The sequence below is a fragment of the Neolamprologus multifasciatus genome, chromosome 19 (genome assembly GCF_963576455.1).
Source record: "Neolamprologus multifasciatus chromosome 19, fNeoMul1.2, whole genome shotgun sequence".
Classification (NCBI taxonomy): domain Eukaryota; kingdom Metazoa; phylum Chordata; class Actinopteri; order Cichliformes; family Cichlidae; genus Neolamprologus; species Neolamprologus multifasciatus.
In genome coordinates, this window is record NC_140457.1 from 24,909,145 (window position 1) to 24,929,045 (window position 19,901).

General features: G+C 41.5%; 1 protein-coding gene across 3 annotated transcripts in view; it reads right to left on the bottom strand.

The window, feature by feature from the left end:
- The window catches only part of kcnh5b (potassium voltage-gated channel, subfamily H (eag-related), member 5b), a 199,346-nt gene that overhangs the window by 9,565 nt on the left and 169,880 nt on the right, over window positions 1–19,901 (bottom strand). The gene's annotated exons all lie outside the window — the stretch shown is intronic.

Here is a 19,901-nt window from a genome sequence, read left to right on the forward strand (position 1 = left end):
AACCCATCTTGGCCCCAACTCCTCCTTTTAATGAAGTTTCTAACTAAAGCAATGTCATATTTTGGTGTCAATGATCTCTGTTCTGTGCTAAGTGTCTTGCTGCTGGTCCTAGAAGAATGCCACCAAATTAAAAAGAATTAAATGAATGATAAATAGACTGGCTCTTATTGTGCTTTTCAACTCGAGCAACTCATGGTTTAATCTTGCCCAAGGACACTTTGGTATGTAGACTGAAGCAGCCAGGAAACAAACCACCAACCCTCCAATTAGTAAATGACCGACTCCACCCTTAGTGGTTATTTACAAGCTAAATAACCACTGATTGCTCACTGATTGTCCTGACTGAAATCACATTTTTGATTGGTTAACTGTTAAATCACAGTCTTCTGGTTTAGAAGCTTTGTCACATGTCACTTTTCGCGCATCCAAATAAGCTGTCAGTGCCCAGCATTAAGCTAAATCTGATTAGGTCTAGAGCAGTTTTTAAATTCTTTTAAATGCCATTTTACTGGTAATAGGGGCTGAAACTGGTGAGTGGGCAGCTCAGATACCTGCTCTTAAGAAAGAGTGACATAAACATGACAAAACCTTGGAGAATAGCTGACAGCTGCCCACAGCAACCTTATGGATGCCTTATAATGATTTCTGTTCAAGGTGAAATCAGCCACTATCCCGAAAGATCAGCTGATCTGAGTACTATCCCGCTTCGGGCATCCAACAGGAAAATCCCTAACACCGCAGGTTATTTAAGCTGCAATACAACGCCTTCTTAATAAGGTCTGCTCTTTTCAGTGTTGGGGGCTTGCTGCTGCTCTGGGTGGGGAGGTCACATAACAGACAGTGCTGACGAAAATAACAATCCTTTTGACTGTAGTGGCCCAAGCTGAACCACAGCTTCTTTAATTACAGCGACAGCATCTGTTCCATTATGTCAGGACTTTTTCACAATAATAATAATCTTATAGTGTTTTTTTTCCTTCAAGTTCTCCGTGTTTCAGTTTCTGTTTCATTTTGTCATTAATATTTAATCTTTGCACACTCTTGTTGCTGACTATCGACCCTGAGGCAGGGATGCACACTTCACCAAGAATTTCCGGTCTATTTATACAAGTCGTTCCTAAACTCACGGCGTCTTTTCCAATGCCACAGTTACCTCATCTCCCAAAAAACCTTTTACCTCAAGCCAGCTCTTGGTCTTTAACTTACAATGTAAAATGCCTTGAGGCAGTTGTTGTGGATTTCTGCTTGACTTCAAAACTGACTCAAACTTATCAGCTGGTTATTGCCAACATATGGATCACACAAACTAACTCTGCTGTCACTGTTGGGATGAACTACTGAACTTTGAGGACTGACAGGACTCAACATTACTGGTTTCTTGGAGGAAGGCATGACAAAGATAATATTGATAATAGTTTGTGGTTAAATACAAAGTGTCGGGTAACCAGTGTTGGGTGTAACGCATTACATGTAATGCATTACTCTAATTGCATTACATTTTTCAGTAACAGTAAAGTAACAGATTACTATTAAATTCAGTCATTTAAATCTTTTTTTTTATTCATTTTTAATTATGTTGTTACTTGTGTTACAAAGGTTATCCAGTTATCTGGCCGAGGAATAAAAAACAAAAAACAAAACATCAAACAAACAGCCTTTTCCCCCTGCGTAAATGGGCTACGATCATTTGATTTCAGTTTGTGTGCAGGGCTACAGCTTTTGAGGAGTAGAGATATGCACATTACTTGTATTTTTATAGCACAGAAGGACAAGAGCTTAATAGTTAAGTGGAAACTGCATCCAAGACAGAAACAAATGGATTTTACTGATAACAGAACATTTGCACAGACAGCATGCTAACGCAAAGCTAGCCAAGAACACAGAGGGATTTTAAAGCTGAGTGTATGCCGACCCCCAACCCAGCAGGCAGAATCCGAACTTAAAACAGGTATCAAAAGTAGTGATGAGTCGTTTGTGCTTCTAGAGTATGAAACAGTGTGACGATCCTATCTCTTTGGGCTGATTTTCAACTGATTTTCAACTTTGCTTTAACTAAACTAAAACAAAGATTAGTTATGTTCTCATTAGAATTGGGATTCAGATTACAGTCCAACAGACTAACACAAGGTTTGTATTGTTAACTGATAATTATGAAACGGTGTGTTTTGGCTCATTTTAAGGAGTAATGAGAAAGTAATATAATGAGTAGTGTAACAAATTACTTTCTCCAGTGAGTAATTAAGTAACATACTGCATTACGTTTAAGAAAAGCGATACATTGATTTTCTGGAGTAAAAATCCCAACACTGGTTTTAACATGTAGAAACATTAGATCTAAGTTCTTGTCTCTCCTTTTTGCATCTCACTTTTTTTAAATCAGGAGGATTTAAATTTTTGTGTGAAGAGTTGGTTTTTAACTACCACATAAATATCAGATTCATTTTTTATATGGCTCAGAAGTAGAGACAAATCCTCTTACGGTAAACATGTTTCAACTAAATGAAAAAAATGAGATCTATTGTGAAACCGCCAGACTAACTCTAACAACTGAACCTGAACCTCTATTATCTGTGTAGACTTTAGTTTTCAGATGTAAAACGCAGTCGTATTGCCAGATAAGAATACACAATGGAGAACAATGGGCTTTGTTTAGTGCCAACATTATTTTTGCAGTGAGTATGTTTAAACAATAGGTGCAATAACTAAGGCGTTGGCTAGCAGCCATGCTGCTACTTTTCTCAAATGAAAATAAAGTTGAAGATGCTAAACACATACCGTAATTTATGACGGTGTTACAGACCTGGTGTGAACTGTGGTTTTGCTTGTGGGGGTGTTTTGCTCACTATCCTGCTATAAGCTTAATTTATGGTACTGCAATTGTGCCAGTTTGCATATGCACTGGAGGTTTTTAATCAATGCAAACATGTGTAGTATGCTGAATGCTGATGGCCTTCAGCTCTTTGTATGCTCTAACTTTGCTCTTCATCACAGCACAAGCAAGCGTACCCCACAGACATGTTGTATTGCATATTTTTGACACTGCCCCCATCTGACAGCAGACGCGCTCTGCAGACAGACAAGCAGTCTGCAGCTGCCCACGCTGCCAATGCTCGACCACTTCTGAAGCCCTGTAGGTACCGCCCTGAGATTTCACTCGGTGATTAGGAAAGAGAGTACTTAAGGTCAGGGAGACGAATGCTCCGGGGCCACAGTGACATTTTCTTGGCAGAGTTTGAGCTGTGTGTTTGTGGCATGGAGTAGGAGTGTGTTTTTGTTAACTTCTTTACTGATTTGTGTTTTGACCGATGTTCTTTTCCTAAAGTAATGATAACAGCTAGTCTGTCTCTTTTATTTTAAGTATTAATAACAAAAAGAAAAACCTGAGTTGGAAAAGAAACATTGTTATTTCCACAGTCACAGAAGAAGGTTTTCATCACAGCATAAAGATGTTTGCCAGCATCACTACTTAAAGATGAAGACTTTATTAAATATTTTAAAAAGGAATGGACTTCATATTTAGACTTTAATGACACTCCCGGAACATCTGCTTCTGTTCTATGGGAAGCAGGAAAAGCTGTGATGAGAGGTAAAATAATTTCTTTCTCATCACACAAAAAGAAAGAAGAAAACAAAAATATTCAGGAATTAGAAAAAACCATCAAATCCTTAGAAGAAGCCTACGCGTTCCACCAAGATCAAGAAATAATGAACAAAATATGCAAAACAAAACTAGAATTAAATGAAATTATTAATAGAAAAACACAATTCCTTGTACAAAGACTTCGCTTGCAGAATTTTGAACACAGTAACAAACCAGGTCGATTTCTAGCAAACCAGTTAAAAATAAATAAAGAAAAAACAACTATATGTGCCACTAAAGATTTATCAGGGAACACAATATATGACCCTGGAAGAATAAACAAGATTTTTAGGGATTTCTATGAAACTTTATATTCACCACAAATAAACCCGTCTAAAAATGAAATTGATTTGTTTCTTGACAACGTAACTCTTCCAAAATTACTAGACAGTCAAGCAATGGCACTGGATTCGCCACTGACGCCAGGTGAACTCCAGGAAGCCCTGATAAGTATGCCCATTAATAAAGCTCCAGGTCCAGACGGCTTTCCTGCAGAATTCTACAAAGAATTCTGGACAATTTTGGCACCAGTATTCCATGGAATGTTGCAGGAAATCAAGAAAAATGGCAGACTACCACCAAATATGAATTCTGCTAACATTAGTCTCCTGCTAAAACCAGGAAAAGACCCTTTATTTCCCTCAAGTTATCGTCCAATATCCCTTATAAATGTAGACCTTAAAATAATCTGCAAAGCTCTCTCAAAGAGATTAGAGAAAATAACCCCCCTCTTAATTCATCCTGACCAAACTGGTTTCATAAAAGGTCGGCACTCCTCAACAAATACTCGTAGATTTCTTAATTTAATAGACTACTCATACAATAAAAACATTGAAACCATAATATTATCTCTAGATGCAGAAAAAGCATTTGACAGAGTTAACTGGAAATTTTTATTTGCAACTTTACACAAATTTGGTTTTGGAAACTCTTTCATAAATTGGATAAGAATATTATACAATTCCCCAACAGCTCGTATCAGAACAAATGACCAGACATCCTCCAGCTTTTGTCTCCTGAGGGGCACCAGACAGGGATGCCCACTCTCCCCTTCACTTTTTGCAATTTTTATCGAACCTCTAGCAGCAGCACTTAGACAGGCTACAACAATTAAGGGCATAAAATGTAATAACGTAGAACATAAAATCAGTCTCTATGCAGATGATGTGTTGCTTTTTCTGCAAAACTCACAAATCAACCTCTCTGAGGTAATTACTCTAATAAACTGGTTTTCAAGAGTTTCAGACTATTCAATTAACTGGCCAAAATCTACAGTTCTTCCCATTAACTGCTCCTTCCACAATTCATCTTCTGCCCCACTACAATCTGGAAATATTAAATATTTAGGTATTATTGTTTCTCCTAAGCTTTCAGACTTAATTAAATTAAACCACATCCCACTTCTAAAGAAAGTAGAAGGCGATCTGACTAGATGGAAATCTCTACCCATATCACTCATGGGAAGGGTCGCCACTATAAAAATGATGATCTTGCCAAAAATAAATTACTTATTTTTAATGATCCCTAACAAACCATCACAAGATTGGTTCAGATCTCTGGATTCACATATTTCTAAATTCCTTTGGAAAGATAAACCCCCGCGCATCAGCTTAAAAACGCTACAAAGAACCAAGGATAGAGGAGGACTAGATCTGCCTAATTTTCACCAATACTTCTTAGCCAACAGGCTTCAGTTCATCTCAGAATGGTTAAAATGTACCCTCTTAGATGAGCCCTGGCTAGATGTTGAACAGGCACTATGCAATGATCTAGAGATTTCAGACCTACCATTTATTAGCTCAAACATCAAAAGACATGAATGCTTTAAAAGCATCAACATCAGCTTTTCTCTGTCAGCATGGTGGGAGTTTCTAAAAATAACGGAGTCTTCATTAATCCCATGCAAACGTACACCTATCTGGAATAACCCTGACATATTACAAAACAAAAATATGATTAATTTCCCAGAATGGAGTTGTAAAGGAATTAAATACTTAGAACATATATTAGAGGGAACAGAATTTATTCCATTTGACAGACTAGTTACACAATATGGGATCAACAAGAAAAGATTTTTAGAATATCAACAAATTAAATCCATAGTAAAAAAGAAATTTAACCTCAGTCAAGTTGAATTACAAACACCACCAAGTGTGGTTCAATTTCTTACTCTTAAATCCCCCAAACTATTATCTAAAATATACAGAACACTTTCTAAAATAGATGAATCAATATCCCTTCCTATTGCAAAGTGGGAAGCAGATTTATCAGTCAGCTTAGACCAAAACGTCTGGTCTCAGATTTGCTTAAAAACCTTTAAATTTATTAAAAATCCCAATCTGCAATTAATACAATACAAAATACTGCATAGAGTGCACTATACAGGTCATCGAATGTTTAAGATGGGCTTTACATCCGCCAACAACTGCTCACACTGTCAAGGCAATACACCAGACAGTTACATCCACGCTCTTTGGTTCTGTCCACCAGTGCAGAAGTTTTGGCACGAGATATGTGAGGACTTATCAAAGTGTCTGAAATGTAAAATTCCAACCTCCCCTTTAGTATGCTTGTTGGGAAATTTGGATGATGTCACTACAGAAATTAATACAGTCCACATGGTTTTTATTGCCCTATGCATCGCCAAGAAAATGGTCCTCATGAACTGGAAAAATAAAAATAATCTTAATTCTAGCCAATACAGAAACTATCTAATAGATCACATTAGTCTCGATATAGCCTCTGCCACCACATTAGATCAATCCCTCTGGGCTCCTTTGATCGGCTCCATCACCTAGCGGGGGTGGGGGGTCGTGGTTTGGTCCCGCCTTGGCTATTGTGGTTGATGTGGAGGTTGGGATGGGCTTAGGGCACCTGGAGGACCCCTAGAGACGTTATCCCTGGAGGGCTTAACCCGGGGGTTGTGTTCATAACCTGGTTAGTGGCTCTGGTCGCTCTCAGAGGTTGTTCTCCTCGTGGCCGCGTGCAGCGGGGCTGGAGGATGGTCTGTGCTGGCGGACGTAGGTTACTGGCCTGGTGGCCTGGCTGCCCCTGAGTGGATCCGGGGCGGGCGTGGGGGTTTGGGGTTCGGGGGTGCTTCGCCTCCGTGCTGGGGCTCTGGCTGGGCCTTGGGGGCTTCGGTCCTCGTCGGTGTGTCGCCGAGGTTGTGGGCGGGTGGGTGCACGGGGGCTCAGCCCTGGTGCAGGGGGCCTCTTGTGCATCGGCCTAACCGGGGGGCTCTTGAACTGGCAGGGAGGTTGTTCCATCTTTGCAGGAGTCCACTCTGCAGGTGGGGGAGAGACATAGGAGAGGTGGAGAATAAACTTAACCTGGGTGTCTGTGTCTTGTGTAGTCTGGGAGATGATTGAATGTTGGGGTGGGTACAGTTTCCTCTGCGGTGGGGTAGAGTGGGCTGCCCCGGGTCCTGTGGGGCTTGGCGGTGTTGCTGCCGTAGGCCCCGGTCTGGATGGGCCTGGGCTCCCTTGCCTTGGTGGATACCAGAGGACGGGGGTGCATATTGGGGTCAGCGGGGGAGCTGGCCCTAGGGAGGGACACCCTCCCCTCCCTTCTTTTCCTCCCCATCCCCGTCTGCCTCCCTCTTCACGCTCCACCACACCCACCCACACAGGTAGGGCTTTGGGGTGCGGGTGTGTCACCAGGGTGCAGGGGAGACATTCCCCCCCCCCTCTGTCCTCTTCTGGCCACCTGTGCCTCAATTTTATCTCACAACTTAGACATCCACATTACTTACACTCTCATAACACACACATATATATATATATAGGGCCTTGAGGGTGGGCACGTTAACGGCGTCCAGTAGACGGTCTGTGTATTCAAACCTGCCTCTGGCGCCGGTGCCCACCTCTCAATTTTAAATCCATGTAGACATTGAGGGTTCTCGGGAGGGGCCGTGCTAACACCTGCTGCTCTCTGGCAGCAGCACCATGCTCTCCCTTGTTTTAAATACACTTTAGAGCAACACGCAGCAACACTACACTTGAGCGGGAGGAGGGAGGTATGGGGTCTTAACACACCCCTGTTCTCTGCTAGCCATCGGGGCGGGGGGGCTGGGAAGAGATGCTGGCTGTCCGATTGGCCTCCCTGCTGCTGCGGAGCCTGGGGCGGTCTGCTTGCCTCCACCCCGGAGGGAAGGGTAACATCTCTTGGGTCTGGGTGCCGTTTCCATCTCTGGGGGTGAGGATACCTGGACCCGGGATATAGAGTATGTTTGGGGAGTGTGATTGTGTGTACATGTCCATTTACGTTTATTCCTGCGTTGGGTGAGTGCTGAGTGTTTGTATATGTGTGCATGAGGGTGGGAATGCATGTCTGTGTCTGTGTGTGCCTGTTTGTCTGTGTCTATATGTCAGGTCGGGTCTTAGACTTCACCTCTCTGGGAACTCCAAGGCCCTCCAAAGTGTGGAGGCCTATCTCCCCTCACCACACTCCCTGCCGGTGACTGATGCCCTCAGGGGTCGGTGCGTTGGTGGTTCTTGGTGTCCGGGGCTGGGCGCTCAGGTATGTACCAGCTCACTCCCGGTGACTACTTGGCGGGGCCTGGCGCCTGCTGCTCGGTCAGGCCTCTTCCGGGGCGCGGGGGGCCCTCGGGCCTCCGGCCTCTGTGCCTGCGGCTCGGTTCACTCTGGCACAGCTGGCTGCCGGCAGAGCCGGCGGGCACGCCGGTGCAGCCCCCTCTAGCTTCTGCCCGGTGGCTACTGGGTGACCCCTCATCTGGGGATCCTCAGCCCTTCCCATGAAGGTGGCACGGATGCCCCTCCGGTGGTCCTCCTTGGGCTCTTGCACTCTGGGGCCTCTGGATGTCTGGGGCCTGGATCTCCTCCATGCCTGCTTCATGCCCTGGGGGACGGGGCTATGGCTCTCTACATCCTCTAGCAGACCATTACATGGGGAAACCATTTGAATACAAGCGCGCCGATCCACACAGGTGTGCACATGGGTGTTCACTATTCGTAGACTTAAATCACACCTTTCTTGGCTGCTACTTCAAAGCACATTGTGCGCTGTCTGTCCTGCGTGCTGCACAACAACATTCAATATTTAGTATTTACTGCTGTTTTCACTTAGCTAGATTAATGCGATGGTGTTGTGTATAGTATGTTGCATTGTTTTGTTTTGTTTTTTGCTTGTTTTCTATTCTTTTTCTCTCAACAGGTGATCCCGGAGATATTTTTTCTTCCCCCCTTTCTCACTGTCCCTCTCCCCTTCTGTTTTTCTTTTCCTTCCTCTTTCTTTCTCCCTCTCCTATCCCTCACTCATGTCTGTCCCGTCTGTAACAACTGAAAATAAAATAAATAATAAAAACAAAGGTCGATCAAATGGACCAATACGGCAATGCCATGATGATCCATTTGGCAAAATAAATCCATTGGGTATCCTTGTTGGTCTTCAGACAACAATTCTGACGGCTAAAGAACCAAATGGGACAGGCGAAAAAAAAAAAAAAAAAAAAAAAAAAAAAAAAAAAAAAAAAAAAAAAAAGATGTTTGCCAGTATCATAGATGCAGTCGATGACCTGATTACGTCTACTTTGAAAGTCGGTCCAACATGAAAGAACTTGTAGTTTTGGCCATTAATCCCTTTCAGAGTCTGTTGCATCTCCTCACTAACAATGTCTGTTAAATTCTCCGTGTTCTGGTGGTGTCTGTGAGGTTGATCTGACCTCTTTAAAGTGAAACTTTGTGATCCCTGGAAAAAAACAAAAAATGTATTCCATGTTTTGTTTTCCCAGAAATTTTAAACTTGAACCTGAGGGTTTTTCTTAAAAATGTATGACTCCATAACCTTAAGAGATATTCAAGTTTTCAAGGTTTTTGTAGACTATTACCCCCACCCCAACATGTTTTCTGACCTAGAACAGCCCTAAAAATCCCTCTCAGTAATTTTTATTCAGATCCATCAGTATAAACACTTTGCCTGCTGGATTTTTAAAAGAAACAGAACTGGTTGGGTTTACACAGTTGTTGGGGGGCTCAGTGGACCTCAGGATGATCGCTCTCACTGCATACACTAGAGGGACCTGACTCATTTCTCACCTTTGACCCAAAGCTGACCCAATTATTCAGGCTTTCTGCCTGCTTGACAGCCAGCACTCACATACGAAGCCTCATTCTTAGTCTGAAGTGGCTGTCCTCCACGACTCATGTACAGAATATAACTAAGAGTTATGAGGACTGCTGCTGAACGGCTCCCTCTCAGCATCGTTCCGAAGTAAGAAGTCATAAGGAAAGGGAAGACAGATAAATGGGTTTCTTGTGAACCACTGGGCTGAACAGCTGTCAAATTAATGCAGGGATTACTGTGAACCTGACGTTCCAGTATGATTACTACAAAGAATACAAAAAAGTGGAGTGTGAGCTCTGCCGTGCAGCACCACAAAATCTTGGCAGATTGGTTTTGGCTTTGGATTTACTGCATGAAAAGTTTGAGATGACATTAAGGCTAAAATGATGAATCCTATTATATCATTTATATGTAAGACCTTTGATTAGATAAAACCTTTCAGCTCAGTGTTTGAATAGATTCTGAAATTAGTGCTTGTGTACTTCATTTGAATCAAAATGTTTGTTCATGTCTCGGAGTGAAAGGAATTGGATTTGATTTCCTCCCTTTGGCGAGTAGCGTTTTCACAAGCTTTTTAAAAGCTTTCCAAATTCACCAGCAGCGTATTTCAATTAATGATTCTTTCCTACTGGCTCTTCTTTTTTCATCTTTTCAATCTCTCGACCTGATGTGTCTCTTAAAGCTTCTCCTTTGTGCTTCATTTGTAAATATAAAATAAATGGGACACGTACTACGTGCAGCACTTGTGTTTGTTTAAAAACAGAAAAACAAAAAAATTATCTGGATATGGTCAAACAAAAAGCCAAAGTTGACAGTTTTTAAGCTGATAATCAGGCCGAGATTCCTTTTCCCTCTTCATAAAGACAAAAGTTGTGAAACTTTGAGTTGTTTCTTACCTTCACCACAAATCCTCCCTGCTATGGAAGGCTGCTAACAAAGCTTTGTTATGGCTAGTATAGTAATCTGTCATTAACCCATAAGTTGACTTTTTAGCAACCTGCACACAAGCTTCAATACGCTGATTAACAGTGTTGGGAAGGTTACTTTTAAAATGTATTCCATTACAGAATACAGATTACATGCCCCAAAATGTATTCTGTAACGTATTCTGTTACGTTACTCAATGAGAGAAACGTATTCTGAATACTTTGGATTACTTAATATATCATCATGCTGTTTACAGCTACATGAATGTACTATTGCTGTGATTTATTACTGTTACTGAAGGTCCGCGGCTCCGAACCGTAGTAAAGGGACCTCTGGCTAATACGGTGGGTTCTGTGTCGGCTCGTAGCCGAAAAATAGCTTTACTTTGTTGTCTGGGTCAACTTTGCTAGCGAGAGACAGAGAGAGGCGTTGAAAGGCTGCTCCAACAGAACTTATTGTTTTTGGAGGAAAACACGAACACGGTGTACAGTCGAGTCTTAATAGCTTACTTACAACTGGGCTCGTCAGGCACTCTTCTTGGCTGCAGTGGTTATTATTATATTTACATGCTTCCAGCTCCCGTTTTTGCTCGATGACAGCTCGTACTTTTCCTTTTTCTCCCTCCCTCGCTCACAGACACATAACGTGTATGGCAGTCCATTCTCCCTGCAGCACGGACTACACTGCCTATGATGCTACATTCTTTAGAGCTATACCTGTAGCATTCTGCCTGTTAGCTTAGCACAACAACAACAAAAAGGCCTCTCTCACCCAGGAAACACGCAGAGAGAGAGCGTAACCCTGTAACCATGGCGACCGTAACGCTGCCGCCTGGAACAACAGAACGTAGCTGTCAAACAAAACCCAAACAATCCTGACCCGTGACAATATGAAACAGGGAAGTACCGCCGTGTAATCCATTTATTTCAACAAAGTAACTGTATTCTAAATACCACCTTTTTAAACGGTAACTGTAACGGAATACAGTTACTCATATTTTGTATTTTAAATACGTAACGGCGGTACATGTATTCCGTTACTCCCCAACACTGCTGATCAGTAATTTAATACACAACAACTCTGGTGCACCATGTTTATTTTATTCCTGATTTTCTCCTGTTTAGTTATAACCTCGGCCAGGCTCTGCCTTCTGACATGTATTTTTCAACAGATAATGCAATGAAAGCTGCACAAAGCACAGACTTTGCGAGAGCAAGGATTTCTATTTTGCATGACAATTTTTAATTCTTAATTTCTCCTGGATTTCAACATCTATCTAATATTTGTGCAAGTAGTTAGGTACAGTCACAGTGCAGCTGTAGGTGAACGGTAGAACGGCTGCTTCCTGTCTGTTTCATTCTCTGCTTTTGCTGAGAAACTATTGTGCTACTTTAAAAAGGTGTTTGTCCCAAAAACGTATTAGTGTGCGTGTCTGTGTGTGTGTTCACCTGATTGTCACAGAAGGTCACAAGTATGAGCTGCAAACGTACTCTCAAGTCCATTTTCTCCTTATTGACTAATTGACTGATCAGCTAATGTTTCAGCACCAGTCAAAAGGTCAGCAGGACCATTGAAATAGTCTGATGTTACCACCTTTCCACAGGATAATCACTTTGGTGGCAATCATCTGAGAGCTGATGTCCATTAAGTCCGTACGGTCCTTTCATAGTCCGCCCACAGTACACTGGAAGCACTGCTGGGTTCCCCTGAGAGCTTCATATGCAAATTTGAGGATTCATAGAATGAAAACATAGAAGGGCACTGAGACAGTCTGGCGGCTTCTCTGGCTCGCTGCCTTGTTGTTGCTGCTCATGTTTGTTGTGAAAAAAGACTGACTTCCCTCAGTTTGGCGTTCCTGTCTTTTTTCTCTTTGCTCATTTACTGATCTATTCATCTGAGATTGAAGGTGACCATCTAGTTCTTGTCGCTTACTGTCAGGTAGTGGAAGTGGCTGCTTCCATAATTACATTGTGCCGTTTCAGAAAGGCTAAAAAACTGTAAGACATAGAGACACGTAGAAATATCACCCCAGTGATATATGAATGTTAAATGAACTTGTACAAAGTGCAGAGGCGAGGGGACCGTGACTGACTATTATGGCACAGGTCCAGTGTGTCCTTCTCTTTACATAGGAGCCAAATCAACACAATAAATCTGGTGAAACATTTCTAGAGAGGTCGAAGCGACCTGCTTTTGGCTCATACTAATGGCTCATTAGTAAAGAAGTTCCTCTGCTCTTCTGCTTGTTTTGTGACTCCCATTAACACAGCCCTGGTCAACAAATAAATACAAAAATGGGCAAAAAAAATAGAAATGCTTCAAAATGCATGTTTAGTTTAGAGGATTTAAGCATGACTAGAACCAGATTTGCATTAACGGAAAAACTTAAAGGCCAACTTTTGTGGCTACATGGTTGGGTTTAGTGGTCTGCTCCACCATCCACATACATGTACAGCCAAATGTAAATACCAGCCTTCCCAGTTGAACAAATAATTCAGTTATGGGGGACAAATATGGGGAATAATAATGGGTGGAAAAGAATATTAAACTGGATTACCTGTTGAACAACACATTAAGCGTCATTACCTCTAGTCTTTTTCAAATATTTTATATTAATCATCCATGAAATATGACCATGCTTATCGTTTTAACAGTGACACTCAAGGTCATTTTAATTGTTGAAAGCTGCAGAAAGCTGCATTTTTGCACAGTTTAGGTACAAAGAAGAGGGAGTGTTGGAAAACAACATGGAATTTAGATGGTGAACAAGCTCGTGTATAAAAGTTTTCTTCCTCCATTTTTATGCTAGCTATAGGGCAGAGTGAGGTTTCAATTCTGTATTGAACTACGGTAGAATTGTTGAAGAGCTGGACTTTGTGTTGGATCATACTGTCATAACGTCTGTGTGACAGGCAGGATTTGGGCTCAGTTGCAGAACACGGCAGACAGAATGTCAAAAACAGCTTTAACATTACACTCAAGCAAAATACAAAACAAAGGAATCCAAAAATTAGAGAAACACAGAGCAGGAACATAAACCCAACCAGGAGGGAGGACGTGACAATGAACAAAAACAAACTGACAGGAGACATCTGGGAGGACAGCTGAACCTAACTGAGAAAACGAGACAAGGGATGCAAATCTAATTAAAAAGCACAAGAGACCAGTGACTAACAAAATAAAACAGGAAGTGACTGAACACAGGAACAGAAATGCAGAGTTGACACAGAACAGAGGAGGGCAGGAAAAACAAACTCTGAGGAAAATAAAAGATTAAAAAAGGAGACTGAACCAAGACTAAAAGTAAAATCATGAAATGAAATAAGAATACAAATAAATACTCAAACTGGCAGAAGTATAAATAAATAAATAAGCAGAAAGATACAAACTGCACATTTATCAATAACTGAGCTTGAACTTGGGGCGATCAAGAGTTGTCCCAAGAGTTGGGAGTTTGCCTTGTAATCGGAAGGTTGCCGGTTCAAGCCCCGGCTCGGACAGTCTCGGCCATTGTGTCCTTGGGCAAGACACTTTACCTACCGCCTACTGGTGTTGGCCAAAAGGGCCGATGGCGCGATATGGCTGCCTTGCTTCTGTCAGTCTGCCCCAGGGCAGCTGTGGCTACAACTGTAGCTGCCTCCACCAGTGTGTAAATGTGAGAGTGAATGATTGGGTGTGTAAAGTGCTTTGGGGTCCCTAGGGGGGGACTAGTAAAAGCGCTATACAAATACAGGCCATTTACCATTTATATCCATGATACAAACAAAAAGAAGCTGGTTGCCACCACTACTTTCCAAACCAACCAAACCATTAAAGGCAGTGAATTCTCCCAAAAATAACTATGAATGAAGACAGAAAATACTGTACATATATTATAATATTAACATACATACAGCAACCCTGCAGTAGTGTTGCTGCAGGATTACTGTACATGGACTGAGAGTGACCGAAGCTTTTGTCTCATGAATTTTGTCCATGTGGCTGCAAACAATGAGCAGACCACTTTTTGGTGGCAAATCTCTCACAGAGCACAGTTTAGTTTGTCCAAAGTTGATGAGCATCTGCACGCCCCCACCTCCACCCCCAGCTCCTCCTTCCATGCTGCATCTGACTTAATCAAAGTCAATTCTGCTGTTGATGCCGGCACTCTTCTATGTCCAGATCTCGCTGCTGCTCTCCATGCCTCTACCTTTCCACACGTGCCCAATGCAGGGCAGAGAGCTCCTAGGAAAAAGCCATTTTCTTTTGACTGTCTGGCTCCTGACAGTCATGTATTTTATGTCTCTTTATCAGTTACATCAAAACTGTTCCTTCCACCTCACGCATCCAAAAAGATTTCAGTTTAAACTCTGTTAACCCACAGGGCTGAATGGAGAGAGTTTTATGATTGCAGTTTAAATTAGGACAGAATGAGCAGTGTCATTTTAACAAGTCGTGTGCGGCGATCTGCTTGATAATGAGAAATGTGACTGAATCCAGTTAGCTAAAACAGAAATGGATAATCACATTTGAAACATGCGTATCCCTGTGTTCTCAGCAGAGGTGCTCGAAGCATCTTGGCACCAAAGATCTATTTGGGAATTCAAAGTTTTAAAAACAGTTTAAATAGAAAGTGTATTTCATGACTATTTCAAAAGAGAGCACAGAGCTGGAGCGGGACTCACAACAAATGCGACATTGTGTTTGCGAGCTGTCCAAATGTACGTCGGGCTTGTTTAAATATTCAAGAGCAGAGCTGAGCAGAAGGAGAGTGTCAGGGTTTATCTAGGGGTTCGCACAGAGATGCTGGTTGGGCTGAGTAATGTCTTCATTTTACTCAGGTCATGATATTCTGACTGGAGGGGAGGAATGAAATAGCAAACTGCACACTGAGGAGGAAATGTGAAGAAGAGGACAGATTACATAATATTAAATGCAGTAAGTGTCTGATGTGTATAATATTTAATGCTGTATGTATGAACAGAATAAAGTGCTATGAACTTATGCTCATTTCATTTTTGTCTTTTATAAGTCCCTGGCCACACAATTCAGCGGTGCTAAATATGAAAGGATAACAAGAGGAACATGTGGACAGGACAAAAGAGACATGACAAAAGAAGAACACAGAGAAGACAAGAGGAAGTAAATAGTCGAGTGGAAAATGGAGAGAATGGGATCAAAGAATAAAGTAGTGAGGGCAGATAAATTAAAGCTGAGCAGCAACAGGAAACAACATACGTCATTACGAAGAGGGACCCAAAGAGAGCGAGAACAGGAAATACTAACAGAGCAACATGACACAACAAGAAAAACTGATGATCCAGAAAGAAAGGAAATAGATGGGTCAGAGAGTGAAAAATAACACTGTACAGTTAATTACGCTGAGAAAGGTTAGACAAAGCGGGAGGAAAAGAGCACACCACTTGCAAAAAAACAAAAACGTCATTACCGGAAGAATCTGTAATTGCACACATAATATGAAATACACAGAGTATATGAGAGCCTTCACTGCAGTGTGATTAAGCTTAGAGAAAGGTCATGTTTACTGCTAAATATATGATACATATGTTTATTGTCTTTAGAGGTAGGTGAAAAGATTAATGTCAGGCTTTTTAATACAAAGCTACAGCTTGCATAAAGACTAGTGATGGCAAAGGAAATGCTGACTAATGCTGTTGTACTTACAATAAGGATCAAACAAAAAGCTTTTATGCATCATTTTTAAAGGCAGTTATTGTACAGCTGATGTTTGGAAGACCCCCTAACACCTAGTGTGTCATATTTGATGCATAACTTTGTGACTTTGTGACACAGGGAATTTCAACGCAGAGGTCATTAGAAACATAACTGATATACGCCACATTGTACATCATGTGTTAGAACATCCTTGTACTTGTATATAATAACAGAAATGTCAGTTAGTAAAAGCTTTTAGCATTTGCTTTAAGATCATTTTCTGCAGTAACCTGTTTGGAAGAAGGTTTGACAAAGTCTTCGTGACTTTCATTTTGAGATTACCAAATGGGCTATGGATGTTAATATGAGGTACTTTGCAACATGCTTCTCCTGAAAATGCTCACATCTTGGAAATATATACTATATAAAGTAAAGATTAGCCTAAAGAAAGAAACAATGAAAAAAAACCAAAAACACGAGTAAATGAGGCATGAGAGTGAAAGAGAAAATGACCAGGAGGAATAACAGAGGACCTTATCTACCAAACTCAATATCAACTGTGGCCCGTAAAGAATTTGCTGCAAAGCATTGTGGGTCGTGATTACCTCCAGCCTCTCCCTTTCTCTGGCTACATATTATTATGAACTGATGTCACTCCTTTATCACTTTCACTTCACTCCTTTTTTATCTAGTGACGGTTTCTCGTTTATGCAGAGCTGCCTACAGTCATGCGGCGCTCTCACTCACCCATTCGTCACTGTAATTGTTCAACGGGAAGCAGCTACGTGTGAACGAGGTGAGAGGATGTTGTGGCAGAAATGACAGAGGAGGCCATTAGAGAGCGTGACTTGTTTATGTAACGGGTCAGACACATATACAGTACTGTGCAAAAGTCTTAAGTAGTCCCTCATTTCTGTATTTTTTCTAAATAGATACAACAATTTACTGAGCCTAAACTCTCTTAAGCAAACTTTCTTTAAATCGTGTTCAGAAAAAGCTAATAGGCTACTATTGAAAGGGAAGCCAAAGCTCTCCTTAGGATGTTGTCTGAATTTTGTTTGTTCTGTCAGGATGAGCCCACACTGCTTCAGTAACGCCGCGGTCTGGTCAGATCATCTTCCGATTTGCTTTTACTGTATTCCATCAGTTTTGACGGGATCTCCAATATCAATAGCTGAAAAGCAGCTCTAAAACATAACATAACTCATTTGGACTCATCATTCCACTGATTCTAATTGCTGGTCTTGAGTAATTTGGCATATCTCAGCCTTTTCTCCATATTTCCTTTCCTTAAGAAAAGCTTCAGTCTGCTTACATTTTGAGAACAACGTTTCTCTTTAATAAAGATTTCAAGCACACATGTTTCTTTGTAAGTTCTTAAAGGACAAACATTTGTTTTCCATGGCAGATGGCAGCCCAGCCTGAGTCCAATTATTTTGGACTCAGCCTTTGTAGAACCTGTTCCCTCCTCTGCCACTTAAGAACTAATTAAACAAAAAGATGGTCGCTCCTTCTACAGGACAAAAAAGGTTTCTTGTTTTTCCAATTACAATGTGTCAACTTTAATAAGCGGATAAAAACAAGCAAATCGAAAGTTTAATGATTTGATCAGTGGAAAAATTGCACTACTTTGTTTTTCTTGATCTCAACTGTGGAGATATACTGCGCAGTATATCGCTATAGATATAAATATATCCACCCAATATATCTGCCACCTCTTTCAGTTACAAGTTATTACACGCTTCTAAGCAGAATGTCAATAAGTCAGAAAGTTATATTCAGTTTATTTTTCTCTTCAGTTCCCAGAGTATCAAATGAAAAGTCGTTATTTTGTCCTCTCCAAGAAAAATCCAATTTGCCATGCTTCGGGTGTTATGAACATGCTATCTTAAGAAATAAAGATGATAGTATTGTTTCTATTACTTTTGCAACACTCTTTAATGAAACGTTTCAAACAGTACCCTAGCCTCTTTTGAACAACAACACCAAAAAATAAGAAGATAATTGAAGGTCAGCACTTCAGTAAAAAGTTTAGGTTTTTTTATTAAAAATGGTAGACGACAGCATTAGAACAAGTCTGCTGCCCTGTCTAAAGCAGAATGCATTCAAAGTTTGATTTTATTATTTAAATGTATCATACTTAAGATTTATACAAAACCATACCTGTTTCTGTCACTATAGTAGTCACCACAGTTTGCTGTGATGATTATACCGACGGAAAAATGATCCAACACAATGAAGCTTTATTTTAATACTGGATTTGTCACTAATCTCATGAAAAATCCCTACTAGAAATACTACAAATGTTCTAGTGTTGGACAGTAGCGAACCAAGAGTGATGTGAACCAGTCAGCTTTTATCCGGTCGTTAAGTGATGACGTGACGAATCCTACTTCCGGGCCTAAAGTAGTCTGCGTTTAATATGGCTTTTGTGTTGTTAACATGTTTAATGTTTTGTATTTTCTTCTATTTAATCTCAAAAAGCTCCTAAAACAGTCAGTGATCACTGTTGACCTCCCTCGGCTTTTATTACCGCTAATCATTTATTTAAGCTCAGTTTTTAAAACCTTAGGATGTAACTACAGCCCAGCCCATGCAGCAGTATATGAATGACTAGGGTTGCCAACTGTCCCTTAAAAAACGGAATCGTCCCGTATTTAGAAACAAAAGTACACGTCCCGTATTGAGCTGAAAAGGGACGCACTTTGTCCCGTAATACAGTGAGAATCAAAAGTAGTCTATAAGTTTTAATGTAATTAACGCTTTGTTTGAAAACATAATTCCCAGCCCCGCTCCTGCTTTGTGACCAATGAGCTGACAGCACACTTATGACAATTCGAGTATGACAATTCAGATTACCGCTCATCTCATTGGTTGAGGAAAGGACGCTTGCGGAGAAAATACCGGAAGACAACAGATGACCACAACAAAAAGCATGGCCAACAGGGAAACAAACGCCGACACTGGGGTGCAAGTCTCAGACGACAGTACACCTGAAGCTGGGCAAACACTGTGCGATTGGCTCGCATGGGTTATAAGTTCGTAGGTCACGATGCAGGGTCTCACACTATACCGCCCGATGCTCTGATGCGACCTGACTGCTCACACCTTGCCTCCATAAAATGAAGGTTATAACAGAAAATCTGTCGCTCGCTCTCCCTCTCTGTCTTTCACTCACACAGACACACACACCACCACCATCAACTTTGCTAAATTGCTAATGAAAAACATGATCAGGCAGCTGTGATTGAGCAGCAATGTAAATCCAACTATTTTCACGGTTGTTGTGGTCGTGATAATTTGGTGAGGTCACACCGAAAAGGCTCGGATGAGGTTTCCAAAGTTCTACAAGTTGTGCCTCCATCGCTTGTGTCCAGATCACACGCTGCACAGCCGTGCTGCGCCGTCTTTTTCACCGACGTTTACGTGTTTGCGTGTGAGCAGTGTGAGCGGCTGCGGTGACACCCTCACGAGCGATTGATGATCGGGAGCTGGTCGTGAGGTGTTAATCGCTTCTCGTTACCCCACGTACACTACACGATGCACGATGCACGATGAAGGCCAAAATCGGGCCGATCACCAAATTGGTCGCACGACT